The sequence below is a fragment of the Passer montanus genome, unplaced genomic scaffold (genome assembly GCF_014805655.1).
Source record: "Passer montanus isolate IOZ18808 unplaced genomic scaffold, ASM1480565v1 scaffold35, whole genome shotgun sequence".
In the NCBI taxonomy this organism is placed as follows: Eukaryota; Metazoa; Chordata; class Aves; order Passeriformes; family Passeridae; genus Passer; species Passer montanus.
In genome coordinates this window covers 4103101-4117495 of record NW_024368263.1, presented here as the reverse complement: position 1 = coordinate 4117495, position 14395 = coordinate 4103101, and positions in this window count along the sequence as shown.

Genomic DNA, 14395 nt, shown 5'->3' with positions numbered 1-14395 from the left:
ATGGGTCCAACTTAAGCCATTTTAGAAGATTCTGATTTACAGAGAACTTAGCTGTTTCTAAGAGGTCTTTCAAGATGTCAAGTTAGCCCTGTAAAAGGATCAGTCAGCCCTAAAGTTACAGGTTGTTAGGAATTAAATGCATGACAAATTTTAACAGGAGCTCAGAATAATACCAATATTTAAGTTACCTATTCAAAAGACACTGCCATGGGCTCCCTGCTTAATTCTCCATGCAGATGCTCCAGCTGAGATGAACCCCAGCTCTGTCAACAACAGAACTGCCATTGCATGAAGAGGGTTTTAATAGAAGCAGAGGGACTGAGACCTGTTTTCCAGCTGGAGAAAGACAGGATGCACAGAAGTGTTCCCAGGCTGCATGGGCACAGAGAACAGGAGAGCCAGGGAGCAGCTGAACCAGCACAGCCTGGCAGTGTGATCAAGTGACAGCACAAACAGAGCCACTGGAGAGCTTGAGGAGCATCCCCAGCACTGCTGCGGGAGCCTGGCAGGTCAGCACACCCTGCTCCTCACAGACAGAGCTGAGTCACTGTGCCCACAGAGCTCCAGCAAGCAGCACTCCAGAGCCCAGGGCTGCTCTGCACCCCTGGCTGCGTGGAAGAGGGAACAAACCCATCCCAAACCCATTAGCCCACATGCAGGGGACAGCCTGGAGAGAAACACACTGAGATGCTCTCAGGGACATCTTGAATTTCCCTGCTCCAGCCTCTGACCAACAGGCAGCACACACACACAATCACACACAGAAAAAGAAGCAACAACTTGCTGCTACTCCTTTTCCAGAGGGAAAGCAGAGATGTGAGAGAAGACAGTGATTTCATTCAGTACAGCCTTTTTCAGGGGCTGACTTACAAACAGAGCAACAACGTTTGCTAAAAACTAGATTATGAGCTACTCATTAATCCCTCAATAGGACTGGACAGCTGCTGTCTGCCCAGCTATTATTAACCACACACAGTCAAAAATGAAAGCAGTTCACACAGAAAAGTCCAAGTATGAAATGAATAAAGAATTTCAAAGCTTGTTTCAATTGCAACTTCTCTTTGGTTTCTAATCAGGTCACAGTGAAATATTAATTTCCTGGAATCCTAGCATTTAGGAGACAAAAATCTCTTTTCATTATGTATATTACATACAGTGACATATTTTCTGAGCACCTTAGATGTTCTTCAAGGCAGTCTGAGTCAACCAATTTAGTCAACATTTTTTTAAAAAACCAACTCACAGTTCAGGTCTCAGTCCTACCCTGAAAACCAAATAATGTCCATGATACCAGGAGTGCCAGGAGTGCCGAACTGGGGATTAATTGAGAAAGGAGAGGACATACATGGACAAGGAAACAAAATGGATATTCAAAACAGAGATATAAGATGAAAAGAATAATTTACTTGTTGTTTTAGTCCAGTGCCGAACTGGGGATTAATTGAGAAAGGAGAGGATATTCAAAACAGAGATATAAGATAAAAAGAATAATTTACTTGTTGTTTTAGTCTTGTGCACTCTTTAATTAAAAGATCTTTTATAAAACTGACGGAGTTAAACAAACAGCTAAGCATACAGAACATGCAGTTTTTCTGATAAAGTATAAAATTAGCTGATGCTTGCATTCTGTACAAGCTAAAAAGCAAAAGCATGCTCCTGCAGCTGATAGCAGCCAATTTTCTTATTAAGTCTAAGAGAATATTATTATTTAATGTTTTAATTCCTTAAGACTCTCAGTAATTCTTGAGTCATATGTTTTCAAAGTAGGGCATGAAAACGACATGACTCAAACCACTTAGAGAAAAGCTTCTGAGGAAGCCTAAAATAGGCACTTCTGCTGTAAAAGTGAAAGGAGGACAGGTATTAAATAAACAATGCACAGAAGGCAGGAGCACATGGGCCATGTTCAGGATGACACGAGGCCAGAAAGGAAAGAATGGCACAGAAGTTTTGAGAAGACACTGTGCATTGAAGAATTAACCACAATATTTCCATCTCCATTTCTACCTCTGTGTGTTTCACAGTTGTGAGGACTTTGAGGCATAAATAGAATTACTGAATACAGGAGGTGTATTGTTTTACTCTAGCAACTGGGTTATGGATTTGTCACACTTTACAACTGAGAGGAACATGTGCCTATAGATGTAAAGAGTCTAGGAATTACACTTTGTGCCTCCTTCCCCAGATGAAGCCCCTCCCCCCCAAAAAAAAAATTCTCACTTTGGAGAAGACTGGATTGGAGAATTTGAGGAGATATTGCAGCAATTCCATGAGAACACAGCAAAATTCCCATGTCACAGGACAGCAGAGTAACTCCAAGAGGCCTCTGGCAGGAATGGCAGACATTTGGTACCTCACAGAGATGGATGCACTGCGAGACTTTTACAGCAACAAGCAGAGCTTTATGATGGTCTTGTTTTCAGCAATGTGACAGATAATGCCCATGAGGGCCATATTTCACTTTCCTTGTAATCAAGCTGAACAACAGCACTTAAGTTAATTCATGCAACTGCCATGCCCAGAGAGGAGATGTCACAACAATATGGAAATGAAAAGTGTGATTGCTGAAAAGAACAGTTAACAATAACTTTCTAAAAATAATATCACGTTTTTTAATTGTACTCTCAGCTAGAAAAAGATAACAGAGATGCAATAATTTAGTCTCCAACATCTTCCCTCCCCTAGGACTCCTATGAATTACCTGTCTCATTCTGGAAAGGGCTAATTCTCCTGTTAGGACCTCACACTACAGTGAATCCTGGCAGATGACCTGGATTACCCTCAGGAGCATCCAAATTTGACCAGGAAAATAATTCTTGTACATTACACCTCTTGCACCTTTGCTGTCACACACTAGGATTGGGTTTATTTTCACAAGTCTTCTATAAAAGAGAGGATAGAGGATAAGAAGATAGGGAAGAAGATAGGAAAGTTCACCTTCCTATAGATAAGGAAGGTTCACCCTTATAAAAAGGTGCCTTCTTGGGGCACAGAATTTGAGAGAGTTTCAAAAGTTCACCTTCCTATAGATAAGGAAGGTTCACCCTTATAAAAAGGTGTCTTTTGGGGCACAGAATTGGAGAGATTTTCCACAGGCCATCCATAAAGGTGGAAGAGACATGAGCACAGTCTGGAACCCAGCACCATCACTGAGTACTCTTGTTAGTAGGGATAAAGGTGTTGATAGTTCCATTAGTCACTGATTTTCGTAATGGACCTCTTGCTTTGGAATTCATAATTTCTGTACAAATTACATATGAGTAAAGTCAGATCACACAGAAATGAAAGGCAGCATTTCATCACAAGCAAGTATTCACGTGGAAGGCATCAGACACCAAACATTATCAGTAAAATGTAATTTGGATAATCTCACTCAGCCCAGAAGTACACCAAAATATCCCTCTGACAAAGTATGAGTCCCAAGAAACAAACTAATTTAAAACCAGGGACCAAAAAGATTAATTGCTTGAAGACAGAGGAAGAACCAGGTAGGCAGACTTCATACAGCCATCACAAAATATGCCACATAATCTACAATATAATAAAATATGCCACATAATCTACAATATAATAAAAGATGCCACATAATATATAATATAATAATGTCACAAAAGAGAAAATTACTGGGGTTTTTTTCAGGAATTCTGTTCACTGGGAAAAGAAGTCCCTATTACACTGCATGCAAGAGAAAATAGATTGGTTTTAAAAGGTTCCCCACTACCGCCAATTTTGACAGCAACAAATGTACTAATTTTCCTGGCTGGCTTGTGGTGATTACTGTAAGCTGATTTTCCCTCTCCCTGGGCACTAAGCTCTTGGAACAAATGTACTAATTTTCCTGGCTGGCTTGTGGTGATTACTATAAGCTGATTTTCCCTCTCCCTGGGCAGTAAGTTCTTGATTCTTTGTGTGGATGCAAGGGCTTTCAATCCTGCAGCCACTCAAGAGCAGTTTGGGTAGGTAACTATTCATGTTGGAAATAAACATTGTGGGGGACATCACAACCTTTAATAAACTCTGAATAGAGATTCTCAGAGCCTCTCCCAGGGACTGCATGACCTCAATAAAATTCCCATTTAATTTTTTCCCTATTCTCAGTCAAAAAATGTGGCTTGAAACCACAGGTTCTCCTTTACACTTCTCCATCCTGCCTGGTCTCTGCTGCTGAGCTCTCAGAGAAAGCTGGGACAAAGTTTGTCTCACATTTTGGGAGAAATTCTTATTCTCCCTTCATTCTTTAGTTTTGCATCCCCAAATTTAGCTAAACTTTGCCAACTCCCCTCTGGCCAGGGCCTTGGGTCTGATGTGGGGCCTGGCAGAGTGAAGGAGGAGAACACATCAGAATCAGTCCTTGGCTCTGTGACAAACCCACTTGAAAAATGGAAATATTTTTGCAGCATTACTCCCAACTCTGTTACCATTCCATCAACATTCTGAGAAAATAATCAGTTTTTCTGCAATAAATGACGTTCAGTGACAAACAATTGGAATCGGAGAGAACATTGACAGGAAACTTTGAAATGTTGGTAGAGCACAAAACAAGCTACATATGATTAAATTGGCAATGTAATACCTTTGTACTCATCTAGGATTGTGTAGGAATAAACTCATGTAGATCTTTGAGTCACTGTTGTCCACAAAGCCCATGAATGCAAAGGACTTTTGTCAAATATGATTTAATTGCACATCATGTTAGCCCCACTGTCACCCTGATCATGCCTTAAATACATCTCACAGGATTAACATACTTATAATGAATTATTTATTGCCTTAAAGAGCTGAGAACAAAATACACCTCACTAAAAAGAAGCCTGAAAAATGGAAATTTAAATTGATATGCAAATATATGTGAATATAAATATATAAAAATAAAATGAAAGACAGTTTTCCTTTCTATACTGAGGAAAATCTCTACATAAAAGTTTTTAAAACCAAGTTCATATTGTCACAAAATATTGCTGCAGAGTTTGACTCTGCAAAAATTAGCACAGGAAGCAATGAAATCCCAGGCTATTTCTCAGGGGCACACAGGAGTTCAGGAGCTGGAGAACAAGTTCCTGTTTCTATCAAAGGACTTGAATTAATCAACTCATTCCCTGTGCCTAAAATTATTTCTGTGGCACTTGCATCTTTATTATCAGAAGTCCACAGATAAAACACACACAGCATAAGGATTAATTTTATTAGCAGAAATGAGGAAATTGCACACAGCTTCCCCCTGCTCCTCCTCCCTGCCAAGCAGTGCTAGGACTGGTTTTCACCTGGTGTTTATCAGAAATTATTATTAGCAGACACATTTTTTTTTAAGCCATAATTCTTAGGCTCCATTCTGTGCACTTGAAACTCCTGTTCAAGGTGCTGGGAGTTTGGAGACAGCAAGTGTGATAACCTTTATTATGGCCTGTCAGCATGCCAGGAACACCAGCCCAGTTCCACTGACAGTGAAAAAAGAACTCCATTACCTGAGTGGTAGCAGGATCTTCTTATTCCTTTTAGGCTCAACTTCCAGGAAGAGATATGGCCATTTATTCAGTGAATTTGGAGAATTGTAGCAGAAGGAGGGTTATTTATTCATATTGTTCATGTAATGCCTCAGAGTGCTCATAAAGTGAAGCAGCAGCTCCATTTGAGACCCACTGCTCTCTGAGTTTTGGGGGTAGAAATGCATTTCTTTGGATCAGGCCTCTCCTGTGAGTAAGTGCTGGCACATGTTAGAACTGGCAATGTCTGATAGTAAGCCTCAAAACTGCTCCACCCTTTGGATGCAATTGCAATAGGTAGAAAAAAAATCCCTTCCAAACATACCAGAGACTTAATGAAGAAGAGTTTCTGTATAGATTATAGATTGATGCTTACCAAATCCTGTCCCCTAAATGAGTTACATTTCCTTTGCTTCCAAGTAAAATGTCACAGCTTCAACTGCACTTTTTGCAGATCATAAAACCCCAGATGATTTTTTTCCAAAATACAATTTTAATCTCATTTAAAATTTTCATATGTTGTGCTCTATGCCATAGGTCAAATTATCAGAGGATGAATTATTTTTTTTGGTCTGAGGCATACTGCATTTAGCTTAAAATTTTGTTTGAACCAATAGCTTCATATGAAACAGAACAAGTTAAATACACAACAATAAATTCCTGTTGATTTCCCCAAGGATATAATCTCAATTCAAAATGTCCATGATTTTTAATGTTTTGCAGATGGCCTCTTTTACAGACCTATAAAAGTACTATTATTATTTAGCACTACTCATAAAATTATTAATATTTCCGTGCTTTTTAAAAACACTTTTCTTCCCTCTCAGACTATGCCTTACATTTTTATTCCCTAGTATGCAGAGTTAATACCTAAGCAACAAGAAAAGAAATCCATCAACATGACTGGAAGCCTCAGAGGTTTGGTAAGAGTATATTGAACATTTCACCCAGAGGTTGCTGCTTCCAAAGTGCCCTTGGCTGGCCACAACTGAAACTCATTAACATTTGAGGGCTCTTCAGTGGTCTGCAAACCTGGATCTTTAAAAGTCAACTTCTGGTGCAGTCAGATTGGGCATGATAGAGGAAATTCCTCCAAACAGAATGGAATATGAACAGAAGTAAGGCACTTTTCTTGCTGATAAGTAGAACACATTTAGTCATGAATGAAATTCAGTCATTTATACCCACTCTTGTTTTTCACTCAGGTAAGACAGCAATGCTCAGTGGGTAGAACTGATCAGCAATGCTCAGTGGGTCTGGCTGATCATTTCTGGGGTGCCATAAATGAAAGGAAATGGCTGATGAGGAAACTTGCATCCATAGAGAGGGTCCAGGGGGAGTGCCAGAAGCACTCTCAGTTGAATTCAACCTACTTTGCAAATAAACAGGATTTAGTCTCTAAGGCTGTCAGCCTGGGATATTTCATAAGCCCTTAATTGTTTGAAGTACAGAGATACTTTATAGATGAGGAATGTAACAAATAATTGATATTTGCAGTGTCATGGACTGCAGGAGGAGGAATGCAGGAAACAGGACCAACCAATATGATTAAGCAGAAGCCCTTTATTGTTTACATTATGCACTTATTTATAGATTCTAGAAACTACTGCACACACTAGGCATGCATTTCTTCACTGGTCCACGTTTCTTCTTGTCCACATGTTCTGTATGCCCTCTTCAGAGTATGTGACTGGTTACAGTCCACGTGGTTCACAGATCTCTTTTATCTAGTTCTTGTGGTCTTGGCGTTGTTTCTCAGCCTCTTCTTTCTTATTTTACAACAGTTTATGTCTTAGTAATCTTGATGCATTCCAGAGGGCTCTGATAAGAAGAACTACAAGCAGTGTGGCTGGTGCACAATGTGGCCTAAGTTGCTCAGATACATTGCTACAGAGGAAGATTGGGTCCATCACAAAGTCCTGACATGTGGGTTTCAGAGGATCAGCCAGGACAATTACTCTTCTGCTCATTAATGCCCCATTAATGAAGCTCTGAGAATTTGCCCTGTAAAACCACACAGATGTTAATTTTCTTCTGCTCTCCATCTCCCATGTGACAGCCATAAACCCAAGTCTTCCTTAGTGCTTCATTAAATAACTTGAGTTGACTACTTGGTGGAATTCGAGAAAATTATTTATATTCTTGCCTCCTAAACCATTCTCTTTTTTACTGCCTTAAGGTCAGATGTTCCTGTGCCTTTGCTACCTGGAAGTACCATAAGTCAGTGGGAGCTGAGAATTACCCTTCTCTCAGGATTCTGTCCTTTAGCTGTATCTCAGGGAGAGTAATAAAGCTTCCTAATTGTGCTTATGGATTATTTGAATGTATTTACTCTGTGAAATTAAACAAGCATCTCAGCAATACCTTGAACAGGACTTTACAGACTCTTGAAAATCTGAATCAAGTTGTTGAGGGATTAAAAGCACAGTGAACAGCAGTTAGCAGATCACTGGAATAGTTGTTCCCATTAATTCTTGGAAATACTAAATTTTTGGCAGGAAACTTTCTGATACCCTCAAGGCTTTGTCTGTTCAAATTTCAATGAACAAGTTCACTATAGTAACAGAATTCCATAGGGAACCCATAAGCTTCTACTCTTAAGAGCTAGGTAAGAAGGGAAAAATAAATCACAACAAATAAGGGAAAGCATTTCTGAGTTAATAAAATGTTGTTATTTAATGTACTGTTGGATTTGCTTTTTAAAATACACCCCTTGTAGGTATAGGCCTAGAAACAATTCAGTCGGTTTGCAAATTGTGTTTAGGAACAGAGGCAGCTGAATATGTAAAGGATGAGAAAATAATCACTGGAATGAATGGTTCTCACCCTATAAGCAGTTCACAGTATATTAAAAATCAGCTGCCACATTTTCCTCCTCCTTACCTATTTCCTTCCTAATATTTGCAGAACCAGGTCAGACGTAATATCTTTATACTAACAAAGAAAGTAATTTCTCCCTATTCATTAAGTTCATGTTTTTAATCATATCGTAAGTATATTAAAATATAGATGGAGCTCTAACCACTGATCAAAAAGATGAAGATTTGGCAAATAGTTCAGCAAACAGTTTCTACAGCAACAGGTTCAGCAAATAGTTTCTATATCAATGATGGCATGAGGATACCTTCTGGGACAGATCTTTAACTGGAGAAACTTTAATGAAGCTGATTCTGTATCTCTGGAGGACACATCCTTCTCCTTTCATTCCATTTCTGTACCACCTCCTTCCTGTCATTCCCTGCATTCCATCTCCACCTTCCAGCACAAGGGAGAGATTCACCTTGTTGGTCTCACATATCAAAAAACCCCACTGTGGCAACTGGCCCCACACTTACAGAACAGATATAATTCCCAGGATCCCAGGTTCTTTACAGACTCTATTTTATGGAATCATTTTGTTCACAGCCAGCTCTGGAAGGATGCAGAGCATATAAATATATCCATGTAGTTATATATAAATAGAAAGCAGCTGCTCAACACACTGAAATATAGGAGATGAAGAGAATACTCTAAAATGTTTCTTTGCTAGAAATCCTCCATAAAAGTACAGTTGTTGGAAACAAACTAAAAAATACAACCAAAGAGAAGCTACTTTTAATCTGACATCAGAGGAGCCCCGAGAAGCTGTACTGGTTTATGTGGGTTTATTCACACCTTATCTGACACCAGAATAGCTTACTGCTTTAGACAAGCCCTTAAAACAATACCATGGGGAACAGAGTTTCGCTCTACCTTTGTGTTGTTCCCAGTCTTTTAGGGCCTCATTCATGGTTGGCAGCTTTAATACTACCATAATAAACATAACACTTCTGGGCTGGTCATTGTGATTGGCACAGAAAGGGAAGAAATTAGTAATAAACTTGTATTTCAAGATAACACAGCTCTTCCAGCTAAGCAGCACAAATCTGAATCTACCCCTTACAGGCCCAGAGTGGGTAAGCCATGAGAAAACCAGCTTTCAGATTTTTTTCTCTCAAGTCACAACTCAATATCCAGACACCAAACAACCCTGCCCCATGTGCAGCTGTGCCACAGTCACACAGGGCAGGATTTGCACCTGATGTGACATCCTCCATCCTGTGGAGCACAGCTGGTGAACCAGAACAGCTGGTTCAGAGCTGAACCTTCTGCTTGCCTTCCTTCCCCACCAATTTTCTCTCCCAGGCTCTCACATAGACTTCAAATTATTTAATATCTGAGATCTGCCAAGGCCATTGCTCAAGGCTGAATGTGTGACTGTATGGATTCAGTTCCCAGATATCCTGTGCTTGTTCTACAGGTAAATGTCATTGCACTGCCCAGACCTGAGTTCTGCTCAGGGTTCCAGCAGCAGAACTGCCACAGTCACAGGAGACAGAGACAGAGTCAACAAGCAAGAAAGAGTTTGGAATGTGACAGAATATCACCATCAGCCCCCGACACAAACTCTATGAACATGGAAATTTCCATCGTGCTTAGATTTTGAAATAGCAGGCAATAATGGGCTCAGGTGAGGAGTTCTGGCAGGGCCATCTCTGTTTAATTTATGAGCTCAGTTATTTGCTTTACTTAGCATGAAGGCACAAGAAGGGAGAAGACCTTGATTATTTGCTTGCTGAGGTGCAGAGCACTACGTTGAGCTGCTAATCCTAATATTAGACTGTACCTTTAGACTTCTATTTACTTTAAAAAAAAGAAAAAGAAAGTGGAGGGGGAATAGGAAGACTTCCCAAAAATAAGAGAGAGATAATTCTTATTGACTGCATTTCTGCATGTCCTGGCTAGAAAGTGGAGGGGGAATAGGAAGACTTCCCAAAAATAAGAGATAATTCTTATCAACTGCATTTCTGCATGTCCTGGCAACCAACAGCATGCAAAAAATAACACAATTTAATTACTATAGTAATACTATTTTACTAAAATTCTCAGATTGTTCTGAAGAAGGCCCTGCATTGCTGGGTAAACATTTGCCACTTCCATGAAGGGATTGCAGAGATTTCTGGGAAGAGCACAGACCCTGGGCAGATGCAAAGCAAGAGGTGACTAGATGAGTAATCACCACCTCCCTCAACACAGTTTAAGGGAGGAGCAAAATTGCACAAATATGAATGTACTGAGAGAAACAGAAAAAAGGTATCCTACCTACACATCAGTCATTAAATACACAGTGAGGCAGTTTCTGCACAAATTCCAAACCAGGCTGCACAAGCAGCAGCCAAGCAGCATCCACTGCTTGCAGTGATGGGATCTGTGCCTCAGCCAGGGCCAGACTGTTTGCAGGGTGGATCAGTTTAAAAGTGAAAATTAATTTGCCAGGTGAGAGCCCTCATCTGCAGCAAGTTGATATTCCCCAAGTGCCAAACACAAAGACTTCACAGCTGTTGAGCCTAATCCCAGTTTAGTGAACAACTCACAGTTCTGTCGCAGAGCTCCTGTTTTGGATCTGGAGATGGTGACAGGGCTGCCTACATCCTGTCCTGGCTGCTGCACACACAGAGATGAGTTTCCTCATATCTGTGCCAAATGCATTGCTGTTCAGTCTACTACCTTTGGGAAAAAAAAGGATTGCTGGGCTCAGACACAGAGATAAAACCCCCTTCCTGATCTGCCCTGTGAGAGCAGCGGGCAGCATTGCCCTGACCCAGCCTCTGGGATCCTGCCTTCACAGACAGCAGCAGCTTTTACTTTGAAGCATCTCCTCCTCAGGCTGTTTTCTTTGCTCTGGTTAAATTCAGGGATCCCGTAAACCTAATGAGGTTTCTCTGTGGAAATTTCATAAAAGCCTGAGGAAGCTCTGTGTCCAAATGCCACAAGAATTGCTGTTCAGCTGCCCATGCTCCTTTAGAAACTGCAGCCTACTCCCTTTAGAAACTGCTGCCTGTCCTTCCTTGCTCTGGAGACATGGTTGTGTTTCTTAAGTGACTTCCATAAATTCTCAGGAATTTAAAAGAAACACAACCTCCCGTTCTCTCAGTAGCTCCATGTTCCCTGGTCTGTTTTCTTCCACTGACTTGTGCTAAACAAATAAAGGCTTCAGTAGCTGATTAGTTCACTACTACTAACTTATGTGCAGCTCATACTGCAAATTATTTGATCCTATCAGTTCCCAGCTGCTGCAGTTTCAGCCTCTCTATTCTCTTCCCATGTCTGTTTGAACTGAGCTTGTGACCACCTATGCCTTAATTCTTATTATTTTTAACCAATGCCCTGGATGCATTTCTTATTGCTTCCTGCTTAATTTCTCTTGCATTTTTGCTAACACTCAGACCTTGTGTCATGTCACAGTCTAATCCTAGGCAAAATGGCCTCAGTTTGTCTTCTCTAACTAACAAGAAAAGTCAGCTCTCTGAGCCAAACTTCCTTTTAATTTACCCAGAGATGCTGATTCCCATAGCATCTTCAACACTAATGGAGCTGCCAAAGGGGGACACAGCAAAACCTCACCCCCAGCTGCTGGCATTCACACTTTACAATGTAGTAAATAATTGTGATACTTCTCTATGAAAAATTCAAACAAAAAAATATTTTGGTATACATACACTTTAATCTGATGTGTCTATCTTTTGGATAATTCCATCATCCACTTTATTGTACTGCTCTATTTACTGATGTTACCAGTGCTAGGAGCCTGGATTTCTTGTTTATTAGAGCCAGCATAATGAAAGTTTGGTACATGATTAATTTTAATAGTTTAGTAGGGAACCTGAGGATAATGCATATTGGCTGTCAGGCTACAGATAAATTTTGTTCATTTGGTTGTAAAGATTTCTGAAATAAAACCTGTTGTTTGCTATTGTAGAGCAATAGTTGGGTGAAATAGTGTTTTCTAAGGAAGCCACTGTCTTAGCTGCCCTGATTATGCAGCTGGGCTCAGGAGTCCCAGACAAATAAGCTGATACTACATCCCAGTTCTGATATCCCTCACGCTGAGTGCTGATGTAAGAGATTTGAGAAGACTTTGTGGATGTAACAGAAGTTTAGAGTCAATTTGCCTGGCAGAACTCCAGAAGAGCCCAAGGTGAGGAGTCAAGAGATTTGGGCCTTACTCCCAGCTCTTTTAACAGCCACTTTTCCCTCCTGTGCCTCAACGTCCCCAGCTGGAGTGTACATCATGTCACTAATTTCCCCTGCAAAGCACTGTGTAAGTGCTCATTACCATCAGCTTTGGCAGCAGAGTGCTCCAGGAGGATCTGAGAGGGCTTGGAGAGTCCATCTGCAGGTGGAAGTGGTGCCTAATTGGCTCTGGACGGCACTGCTGGACACCCAAATGCTCTCCCAGTCTGCAGGGCAACACTTTTATTGAGCCTTCAGACCTTCTGGAAAGTGCAAACATCCCGAGGGAACAGGCTCTATGTGTGTGGAGAGAAAAAGGAGAGACAAGAGAGAGAAGAAACTTTCTTTCTCCTGCAATATCCTGAGCTCTTCTGCTTCAGAAACATAATAATGTTTCTTTAATACATAAAAATGTCCTTAATATGTAAATTTGTATCTGGAGGCTAGCCCTGCTTCTATTATGACTTCTCTGCTTAGGAACTGGGCTGGAGAAAGGAGGTGAGGGGAGCATTTGTGAGATGGACAGGTCAGGCTCTGGCAAAAGGAATTAAAATAACCCTTGTTCTCAGCTCTTTTGCAAGCTACTTAATTTGGAATATAAATAATTTACACTGAAATGATTAATCAATGCACTCATTATACTTGCATGGTTACTTAGCACCAAAGGAAGTAAACAACAGCCTGCAGGATAGCATGAAAGATGAACAATCTTATACCTCAAACCCACAAATTAATATATTAAGTGAACATCAAAATCTCTGAACAGAGACAATATTAACTCAACCCACACAAAGAAGCAGGCAGGATCAAAGCAATAGTGCATCTGTTCTAATATTTCACAGTGCAGATCTTCACTTATTTGCCAAAAATCATCTATTAAAATTTAAAGGGAGTTGCAGAATTTGGTGTTGACATAATGAAAAAGAACAGTTAACTCTATTTAAGAAGCATAGTTAATTATATGTAAGAAGCACATCTATTTAATGCAATTTGTATCAGTTTTTGCAGTGATGGGTTGCTTGTTTCTATTAAATTCAAAGGGCGTTTTCTTAAAATGTCACCTGAAACTTCAAAGAAACTTTAAAAAATTCTCCCACCAAAAGCATAAAAAATATTCTTTCATGCTGACTTTTTCTTATTCCCTATATATATTTGTTCAATCCAAATTCCTAAAAATACTTACTTATAAAGTAATAGTTAATAATTTCAGTATAAATTTATCTTTTCTCTCTCTTCCTCGTATCTGTCTCTTTTGCACTTTGAATTACTGTATTCCAGCAATAAACATGGTAAAATAAGTAATGTGGATAAGACAGATAATGAGAAAATATGAGTTTCGATCTTAAATTGGCACTGATTTAATAATTAATCCACTTATCTTAACCAGAGTAGAAAAGTTTAATGGAAGGATAAACTTTGTGGTTTTATCAGTCTACAGAGAAATGTTGGTGCATGAGGAAAACATACCAAGTGCATATCTCAATATACAAATCTTAGCAGCTGGGCAGGAAAAACAAACACTTATTTCTCACCATATCAACTTATTCCCTGGAAATGTCAAGGGAACTGGTCAGACCCAGGGGATGGTAAAGCAGAGCAACACAGCAAACCTCAGCTTAGAGAGAAAATAAGCAATAATTCATCAAAAGGCCATTCACTTGAAGAATAAGCATTGAAATAAGTGAACATCTTAAAGCAAAAGCAGAATTTTATCACATTAGTATTTTCAGCCACATTGAGTAAATTATATCAAAAATCCCAGCTCAGAAAATTGTCACAGAAGCATCTCCAGAAATCTGGGGTAGGATGATTGAGTTTGCTTGTTTTCTTTTTATTTTTGGTTGTTTGTGGTTGTTGTCAGGTTTTTTGTTTAGCTGGTTGTG